At 54.9% G+C, this 20,688-nt stretch overlaps 1 long non-coding RNA gene across 1 annotated transcript; it reads left to right on the forward strand.

Moving 5' to 3' along the window:
* The first annotated feature begins 14,923 nt into the window (after positions 1–14,923).
* Positions 14,924–16,687, forward strand: LOC121104915. The gene is made up of 3 exons (XR_005837262.1): positions 14,924–15,024; positions 15,300–15,379; positions 16,344–16,687. It is a non-coding gene; the product is annotated as an uncharacterized LOC121104915 (long non-coding RNA).
* Positions 16,688–20,688: the final 4,001 nt, after the last annotated feature.

Below are 20,688 nucleotides of genomic sequence, written 5' to 3' on the forward strand. Positions count from 1 at the left end.
TCGGGGTCCTGTGGCTGCAGGCCTGGGGCGGTCTCTGTTTGCTGTGCACATCCGGGGTCCTGGGGTGCCCCACAGGAATGACTGGCTCCCCATGTTGACATGTGGGAGAAGGACAGGTCTTTGAGAGGGGCTGGTTGATGATGAGGAAAAGAAGCTTCCAGAGAACCTCTTGGGATCTGGAGACAATGGTCTGTTTCATTCTCTGTCCTTTGGCAGGCCCGCCCCCACCCCCCACCAATGCAGAACCTTCTAGAAGGAAGGCCTTGTTCCTGGATGCTCACCCTCAGTCTCAGGAAGCCCCTCACGGGTTTTAGGAACATTCTGGCACACTTCAGCCTTTCACTCTTGGAGTCCTTCCACTTCAGTGACAAGCAGTGGGGGAAGGGGCACAGTAGGTGCTTAATAAACGCCTCTGTCCTTCTGTCCTGAGAACGCAGCTAGAAATAGGCTTCCTGACCCTCAGCTGCATCTCTCCCTCCGGAGCCCCCAACCTTGAAAACCTGCTCACTCAGGAAGAAGGAGGGGGGAGGCCAGGAGGAGGGAGGCCAGGAGGAGGGACAGTTTGACGGACGGGTTCCCAGGTGGCCAGACCCACCCGCGTACCTCTCCTCTGAGTGGGTTTGGTTTCTGTCCTAGAGCCTGCGGGTGCTGTTCTTCTGTTTCCTGTGCTGGCCCTCAGGACCGGAGCAGCCTGGCGAGAGAACGTGTGCCGGGCCAGAGCAGATGACCGTCTGTCCGGGGCGGAGCCTGGATGCATGCCTGGCATGGCCGCAGGTCTCCTTGCCGCCCCTTCCTCCTCTTGTCATTTACAAATCAAGACGCAAAATGAAAACGCCCGCTGGTGGGAGACACAGTCGTATCATGGAGTTATCTAAAGCGGTCAGGCCACCCTGGTTCCCAGAAATGAGATTATTTTAAAATTCCATCAAATTAAGGGAAGATTCCTCTCCGGTTCTGTCTCCCTGCCCCTTGTCAAAGATTTTCTGGCGGTGTCAAGGAAATGTGACCTGGTTCTGTAATAAAGAGGAGGCTTATTAGAATTAAGGCCTAACAGCGTTAAAAAGCAATCTTTGCAAGATTGAGGCCACGGGGGAATTGTAAATTCTCAGCAAAGACCTCATTGAAGGATTGGAATAAAAACTTGACATGCGTGTGCAGGCGAGCACACAGGAAGGGGCCTTCAAAAAACAAAAGAAGCTTAGTTTAAAAAAAAGAGCAAAGCGGGAGGGGGAAGGAAGTGGGGGCAGCTGGGGAAGGATGAGGGGTCTCTGTCCCTGGTCTGACGTGGGGATCTCCTGGGTAGACAGACGGAGGGGCAGGCGTCCCTCCTCTCTCCGTCAGGCTCCGCAGTACACCCCATACCTGTTGGTGCCACTCAGCGGGCTGTGGTCTGGGGGCTGCTTGGGCAGGGCTGTGGGGGACAGAGCAGGAGTGCAGGGTGGTGGGTGTACCTGGCTCCTCCGGGGCAGGGAGGCCGGGAGGGGTGAAGAACAGGGCCTTGGGATGAAGCCCAAGGCAGTGCAGCCAGTGGAGGAGATGGTTCTGAATACGCTGGGGTGAGTCTGCCTGGTTTGGGAGCCCTTTGGGGTGGCAGTGGCAGCACAACACAGCCTGGGGGCTTCTAAACAACGCACGCTGACTTCTCACAGTTGTGGGGGCTGGGAGTCCGGGATCACCGTGCCGGCAGATCCGGAGTCCGGTGAGGGCCTCCTGGTTCACAGACGGCTGTGTTCTCCCCGTGTCCCCACGTGGCAGAAGGGGTAAGGGGCCTCTCTCAGGCGTCCCTTTTTTAAGGGCCCTAACCCCATTCACCAGGGCTCCGCCTTTGTGACCTACTCACCTCCCCAAAGCCCCACGTCCTAACACTGTCACATTGAAGGTTGGGTTTGAGGATATGAATTTGGTGGTAGGGGGACACACACACTTATCAGTTGGTCCTGCAGTGACCAATCTCATGGTGGGGTAACTTGACAAGCTGGCCCTCAGGGGACAGGCTGGGGGCAAGGGGTGGGTGGAGGGCACATGTTCTCCTGGAAACAGACAACCACCTCGTTTTGGGCCTCCTGGGACCACCTAGAGAGCGCATGTGCCTCAGAGACCTCCGGGCTCAGCTCTCATTGGGCACGGCTGCGGCTGCTCCCCTGCGTGCTGGCAGCTCCTGCCTCAACCACCTTGTCTGCCCCCAAGCTGTGTCTGGAGGGGGAGGGGTGCGCTTGGGCGCTAACAGAGCAGCCGAGGTGTGGGGACTTAATGCGCCCAGGCAGCCCTCCACCATGGGGGACAGGTTGGGGGGAAATGCCACCCCCACCCCAGCCTCTCCACCATCCCAGGGATGGGGCTGATCTGCATGTTTCCCCGGAGGGTCCCCAATGGATGGAGCCCCAGTCGCCCACAGGGTGAACAGTTCATTAACACTACATAAATGCGCACACGTACCCCATTCTTCTGTCCCCATCTCAGGCTCCTGATCCTTTGCTCCGGCTTTCCGGGGTCATTCCCAAACCCTGTCCCAGGCTGCATTTCAGGGGCTCCAAGCTAAACAGCAACTCTGCAGAACACCCGCTACTGTTGAGGCCTGAATTCGGAAGTGGGACGGAGTGGGATGTGGGCTTTCATCGCTTGGGGCTGTGCCTGGCACACAGTAGACACTATGTAAATGTCTGTGGACTGATGAGTCTGGACACAGGTGTCCTGGCCTCTCTGATGGGCAGAGCCTGGCTGGGGGCTCTTCCTTTTGGTGCCAGGACTGGTCATGGGGATGGCATCCCTCCCCCAGCCCCCATCCTTAAGAATTCTAGAAGACAAAGTGTTGTGACCAATACTCGGAGTTGAAAGAAAAACAAAGGAGCAGGTGGGCTCATTCCAGCAGGGACTCCCAAAGCTGTGGTGCCTGGCTTTCCTGCCCCCATGGTGGACATACCTCCCTGGCTGCTGGCCACTGGATCCCTGGGCAGATGTCTCTCTTGGGTGCACCCCTCATGGCAGGACTTCATCCCCAGCCCCAGAGCCTTGTCCTGGGACAGCAAAGTGGGGAAGTGGGGACAACCAGGCCTGTGTGATGATGCCGTGTGCTGAAAATTCACCTGGCGGTAGGGCAGGGGACAGCTCCCTTCTTCCAGAAGCCTAGCAGTGCCTTTGGAAGTAGCTTGTCTTCAGAAGCTGGCCAAGGCCTACTTTGTGCCCCCGGAGGCCGGGACCCCTGGGATTTCTGGCAAGTTGGCCCCAGGCTTGAGCGCCTCTGCTTGTAAGAGGTTCATTGGAGATTTCCGTGAGGTTTGGGTGGGGTCTGTGCTAGTCCTCTTCTGTGACGTGGATCACGGTGAGAACCTCTCTTCCAGGGCTGAGTGGGTGTCCCTGTGTCTGCTCTTCCCTTCTGGTGAGCAAGGGGCCATTTGGACGCCAGCGAACGGAGATGGGGCATCCAGGTGAGACAGGTGCCAGGTGCTGTTACCCGCTTCGCTCTGAGTGCTGCGTGCCCTAAGTGACCTTCATCAGTATCCTTGACCTTCCCTTTCGTTCCTGGCGGAGCCGGCTCCATCCCTGTGGCTGGGTGAGGTGGCCTGCCCTCGGCCGTGTTCTAGCCCCACAGGGCTACCAGGGAAGGCAGTTTGCATTTCAGGCCATTACAGAAAATATCCGAGGGGGTTGGGAAGGAAGCAACAGTCCCAAACTTGGCAACAAATTGATGGCAATTTTTGGAAGCTTATCTGTGTGAAGAACGCTCTGCAGGAATATTCATTTGCCTCTTAAACAAAGGGCAATTATGTGCAATCCTGTGCTTTTGTGGGCTTCCCAAGAAGGACTCACTGGTGTCTCCTTTACAGTCTGAGTGTGTGGCTGTTGCCGCCCGGGCCTGTCACCTGGGGTCCTTATCCCGGTCAGGGATTGGGACAGTAAATGGCGGGGTGTGTAAGCTGGGGGCAGTGCAAGGGGAGGGGAGCTAGACGGGGGTGGGGGGCAGGTGGGGCAAATGGAGGGAAGAGGAAGCAGCCCCAGATGCAGGGATTTCTCTCTGGGGGCCCACAGCCTGGGGGCTGCTGCGCTCCCACCCAGCTTTCAGGAAATGCACAGGGAGGGGGTGCCCGGCTAGGGGTTGAAGGCGCTTTCCCTGTGACCCTCCTTCTCCTTCCTTTCTTGTTTTGTTTTCAGTCTGAGGACTTCATTCTCCAAGAGCTGTCATTTTACATAAACCTCTCACCGAGGCACATCCATTCTCACGGCCGAACTGTGCATAGCAAACACTGGCGTCCACCATGGAACTGACAGCTCTCCCCACTGGCCCTGGGGCCTTAGGCCTGGTGACGTCGACACCCGTGTGCGTGCGGGCTTATGCAGGGACTGAGCAGGGCGCCCTGTGCCAGTAGCCCATCCCATCCCCACCATCTTCCTCGGGCCCCTTGTGGGGGATCGCTGGCACCTTCCTGCTGGCTTTGACAGCTGCGTGCGGCTCGTGTGCCCTCCCAGGGAAGGGCACAGGAGCCTGGGGGTAGGAAAGAATTGTGTCCCCTGAAAAAGTTGTGTCCTAACCCCCAGGACCTCAGAATGTGGCCTTCTTTGGAAATAGGGTATTTACAGGGATGAAGTTAAAATGAGGTCATTAGGGTGAGCCCTGACCCAGTATGACTGGTGTCCTTGTCAAAGGGGGACATTTGGACTAGACACGCACATAGGGAAGCCGACGTGAGGGCACGGGAAGGGAGGGCTGTGTCTATGAGCACAGGGACGCGGGGGGTCGCAGCAAGCCAGGCCAGGAGAGAGGCCTGGGACAGCACCCCCTCAGAGCCTCAGAGGGCACCAGCCCTGCCTGTGCTGCCAAGAGGGAGTAGACTCCTGGTGTCTCTAGCCCCGTGCTGTGTGCTGCTTTGTTAGGGCTGCCCCAGGACCCTCACACAGCCCACTTGGGAGCCACCAAGCTCAGGACTGGGTGTCGGGGTGGAGGCCTTGGCAGGCCATTCACTTCTGGGGAAACGAATAGCGATGGTGGGGGTGGGGCAGAGCCTGCAGATTTCTTCCTAATTCGGGGACAGTTGATAAACCCATTACTTATTTTCCTCACTGGGAAGGCCCGGTGCTTGTCACTTGGAGCGGCCTAAGGCTTACACTGAGCCTGTCCTCGGGAGGTCTTCAGTGCAGGTGGCGGGATGAAGTGCTGGGGGTCTTCTTGCAGTGGGCGTCCCGAGTAAGAGACCAGTTGCCAAGGGGAAGAGAACACACAGGAGGAAGTGCCTGCCGGGGGCCTGGCCTGCCTTAAGGCTCAAAGGTGCTTGTTTACGCACATTACCGTGGGTTCAGGAGCCAGATCTGGACACCTTCCCCAAAACCCCTCCACCTGGAGACTCCTACTCGGGCTTTAGCCCCCACCTCAGATGTCCCCTTCTTCCTGATGCAGTCCTGCCCTGATTTCTCCAGGGGCTCCTTCCTCTGTTCTCCCCTGTCTCCAGGAGGGTCCTGTGATTTCCTGGCAACACATCCTGTTCTTCCTCTGGGGGCTCTGGCCTCTTTATGGCCACATTACTCAAGGTGTGGTCCCTGGACCCCCTGCATCTGAAACACCACGTGTCTTGAAAAAGGCAGGTCCCAGGCCAGACTCTACCCTTGGCCTGCAGAGTCCAGGTCAGCAGCTGCTGAGCAGGTGCCGAAGCAGAGCTGAGCTGGAGGCTGGGGTGGGGGGGCTTTTAGGCAGGCTTCTGAGCCCTTGCACCTGGCCAGTGCTTGTGGAAGAGGCTTTCAGGCCAGCCCTCTGGTGGGTGACTTCTGCGGTCCTGGGCTGGGGGGCCCTGCGGCCCTGCAGGTTGGTGGATGATGCTGGTATTCTCTTGGTCATAACGCTGCAGTGACTACCCCCTTCCCTCCCCGAACAGAAGGATTGGCCCATTAATTCGCCGGTAGATCAGATGGCTCCATGGTAGGATTAAAAAAGCAGAACCCCTACCGGTGCCTGTCGCAAAGAAGCACAGGGTAGAGGTCTCGGGAGCAGGCTGTCACCGCCACACTGCGTAGCGTCCCGCACCCCTCACAAGGATGGTCTGAGGACCACAGGTGACCGTGTGTGTGGGCATGGGCGCCGCACAGTGACTCAGGATGGCAGCACGGTGCCCTTCTCCTCATGCTGCTTCCACATTCTCGGGGGCGAGGGGCGGGGGTGAGGTCCTGGGGAATCTGGGCACCCCACTGAACACCGGTCTGGGTGTTCTGGGGCTCCATCATCTGTCTTTCTGCCTTGCGCGCACCTGCCATAGAGTTTTTGCGGCTGGCCAGCTGTTGGGTCAACTTCAGACGGTCTTGCCAGGACCGGCTTCTTCATCTGTAGCAGCAAAAGGGAATCTTTTTTTTTAACCTCCAGCATGGAATTTTCCCAGTTATTTTAAATAAGTTTCATTTATTTGCGCTTGGCATTCAGATAAGAATTACCAGCCTTGCACAGATGCAAATTCAGAGTCATAAAAGGGATATTGACAGCAATTGCAACCACATCACCATCTCTCATGCGATCAAATGCCCTGGCTGCCGTCAGAGCAAAATGGAACATTTAAAAAGCTGCAAGAGAACACCCTCTCCAACAAACAAAACAGGCCTCTCTGGAGAAACCCAGGACAAGATGCTTTTGAGAACTCTGCGGGGCCATCCAAGTGGCTTCTTCCATTTCTGATGGAAAATGCATGAAAAGAAAAGTTTAAACCAAAGATCTCACCAAGTAAATCAAGTCTAAAACCTACCAGAGTGGATTTAGCTGTGGGTCTCCATTGGGTTTTATCCAGTACGGAGAAGTGGGATGAGGGCATGGGGCATCTTCATCCCTTTAGGGGGAAGTGTGTATCAGTTAGCTACTGTTGCATAACAAACAGGTCCCCAAACTTGGTAGCATGAAACAACGGTGGTTTCTTTTTTTTTTTAGATTTTTTTTTTATTGGACACACAGAGAGAGCTAGCGAGAGAGAGAGCGCACAAGCATGGGGAGCAGCAGGTGGAGGTAGAGGGAGAAGCAGGCTCCCCGTCGAGCATGGAGCCCAATGCGTGGCTCAATCCCAGGACTCCGGAATGATGACCCGAGCTGAAGGCAGATGCTCAACCGATTGAGCCATCCAGACACCCCACAGTTGTTTCTTCTTGCTCATGAGTTTGTGGGTCTGCCGAGCACTTGTGCCGATCTTGGTCAGGCTCACTCGTGCATCTGGTCAGCTGGCGGGTGGGCTGGAGGCCATCGGGACTGATGACTGGTTTCTACTTCATGCAGGTTTTCAGCCTCCAGAAGGCAGGCCAGGCTGCATTCCCGGTGGAAAGCGAAGTGAGTGTGGCCCATTGAGGCCCGGGCTCGGAGGTGGCACACCACCTCTTCCCACGTGTCTTTTGACCCAAGTGTCAGGAGGCCAGCCCTGGTTCCAGGGGTGAGGAGACACACCCTGTCTCCTTGTGGGAGGGGCTAAAAGGTCCCATTGCAAAGGGAGTATTTACATGGAGGTGTGAGCAGTCAGGGGCACTTTTGCAATCAGTCTACACCCAGTGGAACACTGGTGCTGGGAATCAGCTCTGTCTTGAAGGCATGGCCTGGCTGATGGGAAGTCTGGTCTGTGGGCTTCTGGATTTGGCCGTGGGAGGTCAGCACCTCTGCGACACACGGACACTCACGGTGGAGGATCATGTCCCGGCTCCGTGCTCAGCCATCCACTGAACCTGCCCTAACATGAGCGTTCCCTTCTCAGGGCCCACTGCCCTCAGCCGTCCACACCGTGCTCACTTCCTGGGCTTGTCCTCGCTACCAGCCCTGTGCCGTGGGGTGTTCTTTGTGCCCTGACCCTCTCCCCGTGCTGTCCCTGTGCTGGGATCTCAACTGTGCCAGCTCGTCAGCCATCACACCATGTAGTCTTCTTCTGCATTACATCCAAACACCCAGGACTTTTCCTGCACCCTCTCCTAACTCGACAGGTCCAAACAGGTAGGTCTCCCCCAGATCTCGTCCTCTCCATTTCCGAGGATGGCAGCTTTGTCCCCCCTCCCCATTTGTGCAGGCCAGCGGCCCGTGACTTACCCGTCATCTCTCTCTCTCTCTCTTCGGGTCTGTTTGCTTCTCCCCTTCTCTACAGACACAGCCTTCTCTAGCTTCGACGGTGTCCATCTCCTCCCACCTGCCTGACAGGCTTTGGCTGCAGAGTGGGAAGTGAATTGGAGGTGGGGTGGGCAGAGCATCTTGGGAAAATGCAAATCTGATCATACTGATTCATGGCTTAAATGCTTTCATGGCTTCCCACTGTTCTGGGGATAAAGATGGAAATCCTCCGCAGCCACTCCTGGAGCCACCCTTCCTTTTGGTCTTGCAGTTCCTCAGAAAGGCTGCCCTTTTTGGTGCCTCAGGGCCTTTGCACAGATGGACCCCTCTGCTGGGAGTGCTCAGCTTCCTCTCCCCCTTCACCTTGTCATTAGTCCCAACCCAGTCTGGCAATGTCACTTCCTTAAGGAAGCATTCTTGACTGCCCCTGCCCAGGGGTTCCAGTTCGGTTTTCCCTACCCCTTATAGATGTCCTTGCAGCTCTGACCACAGCTGCAGTGCAATCACTGGCGCATTATTTGACATCCATCTGCCCTCTGTAAGCCCAGGGGTCTTAGTCTTCGTTGTGTCTCCAGAACCCAGTGTGGGGCCTGCTCCCGAAAGGCTCAGCCATTGGTTGAGATCAGTGAAAGAATGTGTCAGGGACTTCCACACACGCCAGCTCAGTGGGTCCCCAAAACAAGCTAGTGAGGTAGACATCATGGCCCCACTTAAGGAAACCGAGGGCCAGGAGGCCAGGGTCACAGGGCGAGGAAGGGGTGTGGGATCCCTGGCTCCTCCGTCTCGAGTGCATCCCCTCTGATGGCGGCTGGAGGCTGAGAGGCTAAAGGCACACAGTCCCTCTAGACCGCTCCCTTTTGGTGGGCGTTATAAACCATCCTGCTGCATTTGCAGCATGTGCGGCCACAGCTGTGCCAGCAGCAGTGCGGGGTGATGGTGTGGACCACAGGTGGAGGTCCCGTGCCGGGAGGACGGTGGAATTCTGGAATGATCCACCAGCTACCTGAGCCTCAGCTTTCCGAAGAAGCTGTGTATAGGTTTGTGTTATTTTATGATTATGATTGTTATTTTTTTTTTAAAGATTTTTTTTTATTTTTATTTATTCGACAGAGATAGAGACAGCCAGCGAGAGAGGGAACACAAGCAGGGGGAGTGGGAGAGGAAGAAGCAGGCTCCCAGCAGAGGAGCCTGATGTGGGGCTCGATCCCAGAACGCCGGGATCACGCCCTGAGCCGAAGGCAGACGCTTAACCTCTGTGCCACCCAGGCGTCCCTGATTATGATTTTTTGAGCAGGATCCATGCCCAGCATGGAGCCCAATGCGGGGCTTAAACTCACGATTCTGAAATTAAGACCCAAGCTGAGAGCAAGAGGCAGACGCTCAACTGACTGAGCCGCCTGGGCGCCCCTAGGATTATTATTTTTAAAGCCACGCCAGGGACTTCCTTTCCCATAGATGTTACGGATTCAGATGACATCTCAGCAAACAGTCTCTGCTGAGGATGTGGAAAAGGCTTGTCCCTGTGCAGGTTTTGTGGCCCAGAGAGGGCTGCGGGATGGCTGACGGGTCCCAGTCTTCACCTTGTGCATCCAGGGAAGGGGACCGACCTGTGTGCACACACCCTGAGTGAGCCTCATCCCTAACTGTGGCCACACAGAGGAGGAAAGGCAGGTACTTGAAGCCCAGGGGGCCTCAGGCTGGGGAAGCAAGTGCCGTGTTCACATAGTTTGCTGTGTACCTGGCCATCTGCCTGCTTGGCATTCCCGACTAACCGGGAGTTATCTGAGGATAGGACTGGTGCCTGGCACTCCCTGGAGCTGGTATGGTTACAGAGCTTTTGATTTCCCTGGACTTTGTGGTTGCTCTGGCATTGCCAAACCCCCCGGGGAGTGGCGGGGTGGGGGGCGAGAGGGAAGCACTGCAAAGGGCCGTTTCTGTTGGACAAGTTCCTGCACTGCCCCCCTCCCCACAAAGCCCTCTCCAGCCATTCGCCTCCTGCCCACTGGCAAGCCAGCCAGTTCCCAGTCCCAGGAAGGGAGGACACTCTGGGGCCAGGTGGAGGGGCAGCAGGATCCCAAGCCGAGCGGATGCTTATTTTTAGGAGCTTGTGGGCACTGCCGCCCATGCTGGGTCTACACAGCAGTCCCCGCAGATCCATCCCGTGTGGCAACAGTCCAGAGCCACCCTTGTGCCAGGGGATCTACGCTGGCCATCAGTCAGAGCTTGGACGCACAGGGTTCTTCAGCCCGATGCTACTTTGGTCCAGAGAGCACCGTACTCCAGTCTCCGTGAGGCCGGTCTCCCCCTGCTTTTCCCCAGCCCCCGCCTCCCCTTCTCTGGGTTTCCAGGGAGGAGGCGGGTTGACCAGCTGCTGCAGGAGCGGGAGCCAATTCTGAAACAGGCAGGAATGATAAGCCACAAGATGTGTGTGCCGGCAAGGGGGATCTTAATTGGCAAACCACGTGCCTATCGCTTTTAACACTGTGCTTTTGGAAACTTCTGCCTCTTTTCATGGGACCTTGGCACTAGAAATACAAGAGGTCTTTTCTCCCCCACGTAATAACATTAAAATGTTTTTTAGTTGTGTTCAATTAAAGTTCGATGATAAGTTTTTAAATAATCAGCTCAAAGATGGTCTCAGATGGCGTTTATGAGTCCACTTGGGTAGGTGATGAATCCATCACCTTCCATCTTCGGGCCCTTGCTGCTTCCTCGCTAAGGGAGCCCTGTTTGTAGACCCGGGTCTCTTTGGCAACCCTATACTCCACTAGGTTCTCAAATATGTTTCTCACGCCCTGCTTTTCTTTCTAGTCCAAAGTGTTGGGAAATCTAACTTTTGGGGAATTTAAATCCCGGGAGTGGGAAGATGGACATTTTCTGCACCAGCTCCCTCTGTCCTCGTCAAAGGAAGGTCACGTCTCAGGTGTTGAGTCAGAAGTTGCAATGGGGCCTGGGGTGGGATGTTCCCGTCGGAAGGTTCTACCAGCGTGTGGGTTCTGCAGGCTTGGGCTCCCCTCCATCCTTTTCAGGCCTGTGTTGCCTGGATAAGGGTCTCACAAACCTCCTTTAATGATGGAGAAGTGGATGCTTGGATGGATCACATCGTGGCCAAGTGAGAGTTTAGAAGCACCTGAGGCCAGAGCGTTGGGTACCTGCCAGTCAGGGTTCTCCAGAGAAACAGGGCCAATAGGATGACTCTGTACGTTCCCACCCCACCTCCACCCCCACCCCCACCCCCATCCCACCCTATTCCCACCCCATCCCCACCCATCCCCAACCCCATCCCACCCCCATCCCCCACCTCCATCCCATCTCCTTCCCCACCCCCACCTCCACCCCACCCTATCCCCACCCCTCCCTCCCTCCATCCCGATCCCCATCCCATCTCCCTCCCCACCCCCACCTCCACCCCACCCCACCCTGTCCATATCTATAAAATCTATAATTTGTATCATTGTCACTATCCATACCAAGAGATTATTTTAAGGTATTTGCTCACTTGATTTTGGGGGCTGGCAAATCTGAAATTTCTCAGGCAGCCTGAGTCATGGGGCTGGGGCTCATCTCTTTCCTAGAAGGTGGAAGTGACCCCACCCCATCTTGACATGAAGAGGAGGCACCCCAATTCTGTAGGTTTTAGTCTCAAGTCTCATTTAGACTTATTTAGACTTGCCTTTTTCAGAGGGTGAGTGATAGAGACACAAACCACTCTTTTCTTTCTTTTTCTGGTGCAACTCAACCCATTTCTCTAAGCTGAAGTCAGTAATACCTCTAAGAAGTAAATCTGATCTTGTTACTCCTGCATTTGAAACCCCTTCAGGGTCTCCTGCAGCTTTGGGAAGGTGGCTGGAGCTCCACAAAGCACCCTCCCCCCACACACACCTGGCCCGCTTGCCTCCCCTGCACCTCAAGCCTCTTCCCTGTATTTCTGAGACTCCAGCTCGCAGTCTCAGAGCCTCTGCCGACCCTGTCCCCTCTGTCCCCGTCGCTGTCCCTGCACGCCATCACCCCAACATCTACTCATTCAGAATGTGGGACTTAAGACAGTTTCCTGTTGTCCTCAGAGCACTCCATTCCTGTCCCCTGCACGTCTTCCACGGTCACACCCCAACAACTAACAGTTTGGTGAGCTGTTTAAAGAGCCACATTTCCCATTAGAGCAACAGTTCCTGACCGGGTGCTTTCAGAATCCCCATCAAGCACACCAAGACCTCAGCCAATAGGCAGAACCAGTGTGGGTGGGACCTGGGTTTTCAGAACCGCTGGAGCTGCCAGTATGCAGAGCTGGCAACCAGCACACTGCTCTGGTGGCCGCATCTGTCCATCCGAGAGCCTGTGGAGAGGCTGAATCTAAGCCCCGCCCAGGCCTGCTGACTCGCAGCCTGTCCCTTAACAGGATCCCTGTGTGGTTTGGGGGACACATGATGGTTTGAGACTCAGCTGAGCAGCCCTGCCATCTTGCTCAGCACTGTTTCCCCAGCAGCCGTATAGTAGCTGGTCAGGCAATTCTTGTTCCGTGCATGGGAGTGATTTTAAACAACCTCCGGGTGCCTCCTTGCTCACTCTGTTCCCCGGAACCCTGTACTAGTCTCTTGGGCAGCAGGTCCCCGGGGGCCCACACCCTTTCCTCGCGAGCTGGAGCGCCTGGTACTGGTGTTTCTTCTTTCTGCCTGGTTTCCCACCCCCGCAGTCTTGTTTGTTCCTAGAGAATGTCGTCCTTGGCCCTGGGGGGAGGAGATGCTGCCTCCCTCCAGCTGGTGCACGTTCCCCTTCGTTCTGCTTTGGCTTCTCCTGCTGGCAGATTCATAAAGAAAACCAGAACCAGGGTGGGGATAGGAGTCAGGTGATGCATGGGGGAGGGGAGAGGGAAGGAACATTCCAGAGGAAGATGGGAAGGCGGAAATAATCGCTTAGACTTGAGGTGAGGTTTCTGAACACATCCAGGCTGAATCATTGCTTTGGAAAATCCCAGATGTGGTCCTCTCTCCAGCAGCCATTCACATGGGGTGGCCACAGCTGTGGGACCATAAGACCCTGGCCTGTTAAAGGGACAGGTGCCTGTTCTCCCTGCTGGGGGAGGAGCCCTGTCCTGCTCTGCTCTGAGCATTAAAGGCCTCTCTTTTCTGGCTGGGCAGCATGAGGCCCCTAGAGGCATCCAAGCCTCAAGCCCATTGCTCCCAGGCAGGTGCGTGGCCAGGTTGCAGCAGGCAGCAGGGTCCCACCAGCCAAGTCTCCCCCACCTTTCTTTATTCATGGCCTTTCTCTCTCTCTCTCTCTCTCTCTCTCTCTCTCTCTCTCTCTCTCTCCTTTTCGTCTGTCTTGGGCACTAGTAAGTATTTGTGGGACCTCTTCTTCCTTAGGACCTTCTGGAAGGGAGGGTGAACCCCAGGATGGCCTGTCCTGGCTTGCCCTCCAAGATCCTTCAGTGGAGAGAAGTAAGAAGGGGGAGTGGCCCAGGCTCAGTAGAGGCAGAGGCCACGTACCACTGGGGTGAATGGTTCCACATAAAATCCGGGATGTCCCGGCAAACTTGAATTTCAGATAAACAGCAGCTGTTTAGAATAAGTATATCCCAGGGGCCTCTGGGTGGCGCAGTCGGTTAAGCATCTGACTCTTGGTTTTGGTTCAGATCCTGATCTAGGGGTCATGAGGTCGAGCCCTGCGTTGTCCTCCGCACTCAGTGGGATGTCTGCTTGAGATTCTCTCGCCTTCTCCCTCTGCCCTTCCCGCCTGCATGCTCTCTTTCTAAAATAAATAAGTAAAATCTTAAAAAAAAAAAAAAAAAAAGAATAAGTGTATCCTAAATATTGCCAAATGTTGTATGGGATGTACTTCCTTTAAAGGTTTTCTTTTCTTCTTTTCTTTTTCTTTCTTTCTTTCTTATGGAAATTTAGCTGGCCATGTTGAATTTTCATTAACTGTGTTGGCCCCTCTACAGGGGGTGGGCACGGGCTGGGGAGGGGTGTGGGGACAGCACCCTCGGTGAGGGAGGCGTGCTGTTGGTAAGCTTTCTGCTCTCCTGCATTCCCCTCCTTATTCCAGTCCTTGCAGTTGACGTTGGGAGGGGTGCCAGAAACCCCATGACCTGATAAACCTCTGCAGGCGATAGAGAAGACAGGCTGATGTCCCTCACCCCCTATTAATACTTGAGAAAATGAGCAAACCACAGAGCGGTGGGCACCCATTAGAGACCAACTCCTGAGGGAAGGGTCCCCGGCTGCCGGGTCTTTGAGCTTGACTTAGCCGCACCCCTGCCAGACCCCATCCCAACCTCACTGACGTGGCTGAGTGCCTTCAGGGACCCCAAGAAAGGGTGGTGGGCGTGCCCTAGGTTGGAGGGGCCCATGTGGGGGACACTGGGAGTGACATAGGTCTCTGTGCCCCAGGAGGTATTTGACCGGTTGGTTAAACTGAGGGCTGAAACACGTAGCGGCCATGATCAAACTTGCTTTGTCCAGAAAGCACTCTTTGGCGGGAAGAATGGGCTGGAGGTATGAAGGTGGATGTGGACGTCCTTGTCAGTGCTGGATCTTCTGTTCCCGCTCATAGTAGGTGTTGAGCGAACGGCTGTTGGAAGAACAAGCTGTAGGCACTGGGACGCTTACTCCTGCCCTGGGGGAGGTGGCCATGTGGGTCTCTGCTCCCCTGGCGGGGGCGCTGCCCTCCCAATGGAGGCCTGGGGGCGCGTTCTGTCTGCTGGGACACAGGCGTGTGGGCTTTTCCCTCTCCCTGGGCCTCTGTGAGCGTCGGTTCCTCTTGGGGGAGATGGGGCCAGGCAGCCTGGGGAGCGAGGGGGGTCCTTGGGCCAGACCGTGAGGGGCTGGAGGATGTACGTCTGTCCTTGCCCATGTTTCCTGAGCCCCGATTAACCAACAGCTTTCACCTGACAACAGCAGCAAGAGAAAATGAAGTGCTGTGCGGGCGACTCAGAACTGCAGATCACAAATTTAAGACTCCAGGTGTAATACAACCTGATACAGGTATTCTAACAGACTTCAGGCTCAGATGGGGTTTCTGAGATGGAAGAGAGAACAGGGAAGCCCAAGACGGGATTAGAAACACCTGCTGTGTGATACGTGTGAAGGTGTCTGGCCGGTGAGGCAGACCACCTCAGGGACCAGCAGATGGGGGTGGTGGTGAGGCCAGTTTCTCAGCGAGGACCACGGTTCACCTTTGGTCCCTAGACAGGTACAGACTGTACTGTTTTTCCTGTTTTGGGGTGTGTATTTAGAACCCACAATGCCAACCACTTTAGGGAACTCAGAGATGCCAGGAGACCCCGGGATTCCTGAAGAATCTCAGATCCCTGATGCCACCAGACCATCAGTCCAGAAGGTGAGATTGGAGTAAGGAGAAGCAGCCTCCCAGTGGGTCCGTGGCAGCTGGGCCAGGGCGGGGATGCGGAGCCGCGTTGTAGTAACTGCCTAGTAGATTGCCTTCATCACAGTACTTCTGCCTCTGTTCCCTCCCCCTGCCTCTGCTTTATAGAAAGTTCCTCTCCACCCTACCCCATACCCCCACCGGAGCCCCTCCTGGTCTATCAGCCAGAGTCTCTTAACTGTGATTTACAGGTTTCTCCATTCCTCCTAAGACACAACATTCTTTTCCTTTAAAAGCAACCTGAGCTCTTGCAAGCCACACAAAGCAGCCGGGCCCACAGGCCCACTGGGGAGGTGGGAGGCCTACACCAGGGGTACCCAGCTCTGGCTGATCCCCCGAGCCATCGGGGAGCCCAGGACGAGTACAGTCTGCAGCGTCATCCTCACCTGTGGGGGTAGGGTCTGGGTAGGGCCAGTGAAGTGTCACTTTGAAAATGCTGTTCAGGAGGTTCCAAAGGGCAGGAGGGCTTGGGAGCCAGTAGCAGTCATTGCTGTTGGTGGGAACATCATTCACACAGAAAACTTGAGATGCAGGAACCCCTGACCACTCAGAAATTTCTTAAACTGCCTGTTCTAGTCAATTAGGGGAAAGAGGGGTCAGGAGTAGGGTAGTAGTGGTGTCCGTCCGTCCATCCACCCACCCACCCTTCCTTCCATTCATCCATCAACCCACTCACCCTTCCTTCCACCCACTTTTCCTTCCTTCCTTCCTTCCTTCCTTCCTTCCTTCCTTCCTTCCTTCCTTCCTTCCACCCATCCACTTAACCATCCCTCCATCCATCCACTCACCAATCTATCCATCCATCCATCCATCCATCCATCCATCCATCCCTTCATCCCCCCCTCCCTCCCTCCATCCGTCCATCTAAACACCCTTGGAAGTACACCTCGGCCACCAGCATGTCTCACGTCTGGCGCAGTGCTTGCAGCTGGCTCCCCGAGGCAGCAGCAGATGGAGCAAGTGTTGCTGATGGATTAAAGAGAAATCTGGTGTGTCCCCAGAAGAACCGAAAACAGGGTCTCAGAGATGTTCGCGCACCCATGTCCACAGCAGCATGACTCACAACAGCCCGAGGTGGAGATGACCCAAGTGTCTGCCAATGAATGAATGGGTGAACAAGATGTGGTAGAATTCAGCCAGGGAAAGGAGTGAAATTTTGGCAACTGTGACAATGTGGACGAACCTCGAAAACGTGGTGAAAGGAGCCAGGTACAAACGGACAAATTTTGGATTCTGTTTATGTGAAGTGCCTGGAAGAGGCAGATCCAGAGACACAGAGAGGAGATGGGCGGGGGTCCGGGGCTGGGGGACGGGCACGGGAGTTGTTGCTCGATGGGGACAGAGGTGCTGTTTGTTTATGTTCCACCTTTTTTACACAATAAAAAACATTTCAAGAAAAAGAAATGCACCATGACGCAATGAGGTTTCCTGGCTGTCCCCAGGAGCCAGTGTGTGGCCAGGGCAGCTGAGGAGAAGCCCCTGTCACCCCTGGGCCAGCCCCGCCCTGTGTCTGAGGTTCTGGGACGCAGGACGCACTCATGCACTCAGCCACCTCCCGGGAAGCAGGACTGGGGGGCCTGGCTGGCTTGCTCTTGGTGGTGGTTGACGAGCGGGGTGCAGGGGACCATCACTTTCGGAAGGAGGCTCTGATGGGGCAGAGGCGGGAGGTCAGGCTGCCATCTCTGCACAGGGTGGACGGGGCTCCTGCCTCTGTCCAGCCTGGAGGAGGAGGAGTGGCCTCGCGGGACTGTAGGGCGCATGGTGTGGGCAGGTGGCCATCAGCCTGAAGAAGGACGTGGAGGAAGTGAGGCCTTCACTCCGGCTTTCACTGCAGTGGGAGGTGGGAAAGGCAAGGAAAGGGTTGGTTTTGGAGACTATGGCAAAGGAGCAGGGGGTTCGTACCTTGAGGGCACTTGTTCATGTCAAGTGTTCGAATTGGGGTCCCAATGCCATGTCATGGGGGCTGTGGTTCCTTGTCTCCAGGACGAGGGGCGGCCCTCGTGCTCCTTGTGTGTGTTGTCTGGTGGGGGGAGGCTAGCAGCCGTGGCGGAGAGGTCTGTTGGGGACATGGGCCTCCCTCCTCACTGCGGGCACAGTGCACGTGCACACAGTGTGACTGTCACTTGGAGGAGGGCTCAGTCTGTCCCACGAGCATCCGGGCTTTTGCATCATTAACTAGATCTGCAAACTGCAGAGGGAAGGATCAGGCAGGTTCTTACATAGGAATTTCGAATCGGTTTTCAAATTCTGAATTTGTCGAATTAGAAAAAAAGTGGGATTTCTCTGTAGACTTGACCTGGCCAGCCCTGCCTTGGAGTGAGCCCAGAGCCGGAGTCCCTGGGGGACACTTTCTGACAGCCCCTCTGCCAGGACTCAGTGAATCCGTATGGTGGGCCATGAGGTGGGCATGTGTGGCCTGGTTTTATAAAGAAGGAAACAGGTGCAGACAAGCCAGGAAATTTAACTAAGACGAAGCCAAGCTTTCACGACAGGGTGAGAGTTTGAACCTTTTCCGCCAGGCTCGAGGCACAAGCTGTAGCCAGTCTACGAGGTGGCATGTGTCTTGTCTGGAGCATCTGCTGGTGCCTGGTGACCCATGGGTAGGTGAGCCACAGCACTGCTCCTGAGGGCGGGGGCAGGCAGAGCCCTCTGGGCCCGCAGGCGGCTCAGTATCTTGGCTAGGGCGGCCTGGGAGCCCACAGGGCTTCGCTTGTGCTGGGGGAATCCGTCCACCACAGAGAGAGACATGCCCCCTCAGTGTGGTGGTTTTCAGGTGGCATCATGGCTGGAAGTGGGAAATGGAAGGTCTGGACTTCTCGGGATCTGGCCCTCGGCTCCGCTGTAAACCTCAGCCTCTTCTCCCATCCGGGCATCTAACACGCACGGCCCACGGATGGATGGGCGGCTGGGGCCAACACAGGTCCTTCCTGGGTGTCCTGCATGTGCCCGAGAGTCCCGTTGGAGTGCAGGCTGGTGTCAGTGGGAGAGGATGACTGGCTCTGTCCACCTCGTTTGGTGGACAAGTGGGAGACTCAGCATGGCAAGGCTTACATATGGAGTAGGACATCTTTTAACATATCTTTGTTCAGAACGTTCGTAATTGGTCGAATGACAAATGGGAGCTGATTAACAAGTGGATGAAACATGGAGGGAGGTTTCTAGTGATGTGCCGTGGGGCTCTACCATTGCCCTCTTCCCCTCTCCCTGCTTATCATGGTGGTTGATAACTCAGATGGGGACGGGTGGCAGAGTTATTAAATTTGGAGGTAACCTGAAGCTGTGAGCAATGGTGAGTGAGTGGATTTCATAGACAGACTTGGGATCTACGTATATCTCAGCAGTTACAATGATAGGTTGAATCTAGCAAGATACAGTTTAGTAGGAATAAATTGAAAGTACTTTGAGTCTCAGTGGTCAAGCTCTCTGAGTCTGCGGTGGGTGAGACAGAGCTAAGTGGTGGCAAATAGAAGATTTAGAAAGCCATAGTGTGAGCCAGCTGTGTGATAGGGCTGCATCAAAAATCAGAGTGGTCTTAGGTTGCATTAGTAGAAGTATTGTTTCCAGAAGAAAGGAGGAGATTCTGCTCTATCCTTTCTCAGAGCACTGCTGGGGTCTTGTCTTCACATATTTATGCCCCACTTTGAAAAGGACTTTGAAGAGTCGAGTAAGCTTCCAAAATGAATTCCATAGTCAAAAACATGATGTGCTAGTGTCATCTATTTTCTATTTAAAGGATATTCATTTCTGTGATTATAGTATTTTCTCTTCGTAAAAAAATGGAGAAAACACAAAAAAGTATAATAATGGGAACAAAAACTAGCCATAATCTTAACCTTCCTACTCACAGATAACCCTTTTAGCATTTTGGCATATTTCCTATTAGTTTTTTTAAAAAACACGCATTTTAAGATAAAATTAGTACGGCATTTATCTGTAGTGTGTGTCCTGTTCTGTTTGGTATTTGGTGAGTGAGCACTGCTGTGTTTCTTCAAGTGTCCACCAAAACCACGGTCTGCGGTGACTGCTGTCTGTTGCACAGCTGTCCGGCAACTTCCTAATTTGTTTCCTCCTTCCCAGACTGTTGGCTGGTTGGGTTGTTTCCAGTTTTTTCCATGTTATAAATAATCCTGTGATTAACTTCCTTGTACGTAAATCTTGGTCTGTGCCTCTGATTATTTCTGTGGGACCAATTCCTAGAAGTAGAATTCTGGGTTCAAGGAATACAAACATTTGTAGGCCTCCTGAAATATTTTGCCAAGGGGTCCTGCAGGAAGTTTGTCCCCTCGTTAACGGGTGTCCCTCGGCCCATGCTGGCAAACACAACGGCCAGCTCGGCTGTTATCTTGAGAAGCGATCTTCCGCAGTTCGGTAGATGGAGATGTTACCCTGCCTGGTTTTCACGTGCATTTCCTTGATTGCTGGAGGAGGCTGAGTTGCCCTTTCGTGGTCCTCGGCTCCCTGTGTGGTTGGTACTGTGGAGACCGACAGCTCTCACTGCACCAGACCACACTTTCCCCTCAGCATGTTGAATACAACGCAGGCGTTCCTCATGGCGGGGACTGTGTCCCTTTGTTTGGCACAAAGTGCCCTGGGAAAGCTGACTTGAGAAGGAGAGAGGGTCAGATCGGAGCCGTCCATCCAGGAGCGAGAGGGCTTTGGGCTGCGGGCACGTCCGGGCAAGAGTCGGAGCCAGCCTCCCCGCTTAACATGCTGGCTGTCACCTCTTACCTGGGTGACCTTGGCCAAGTTATTGACCTCAAGGAAGGGGCGGGGGGAAGAGGGGCGAGGGCCTTCCTCTGCATTGGGGCTGAGGGTCACGGTGGGGACGCAGAGACGAGGCACGTGGACTGTCACGCAGGGGTCGGGCACGTGCTGCTCATTGACCCTCACGTGTTTTTCTCCCGAGTATCATATCCTCTTCCTTTGTCCACACGGAGAATGCTTTTGTGATCAGAGAACTCCTTTCCTCTGTCCCATCCTGTTTGGCCCGCCTGGTGTTTATTAAGTGCCACCTCTGACGGAGAGCGTGCACTGGACAAGCAGACAGAGAAAAGACGTGCTCTCTGACCTGAATTCCGGGCCAGCGGGGGACTCAGACGGGCAGTTGAAGAATATATTGGTTTAACTCCAAAGGAAGAAGAGTGTCGAAAAAGAGCACACTTTGCAAAAGAAGACACATTCCATTCAGTCTTCTGTGCGGAAAGAACATTAATTGCACCGGTAATCAAACCCTTTCCAACCCGAACGACAGGACACCCCATTGC

Source organism: Ursus maritimus, unplaced genomic scaffold, assembly GCF_017311325.1.
Source record: "Ursus maritimus isolate PB19 unplaced genomic scaffold, ASM1731132v1 scaffold_24, whole genome shotgun sequence".
Classification (NCBI taxonomy): domain Eukaryota; kingdom Metazoa; phylum Chordata; class Mammalia; order Carnivora; family Ursidae; genus Ursus; species Ursus maritimus.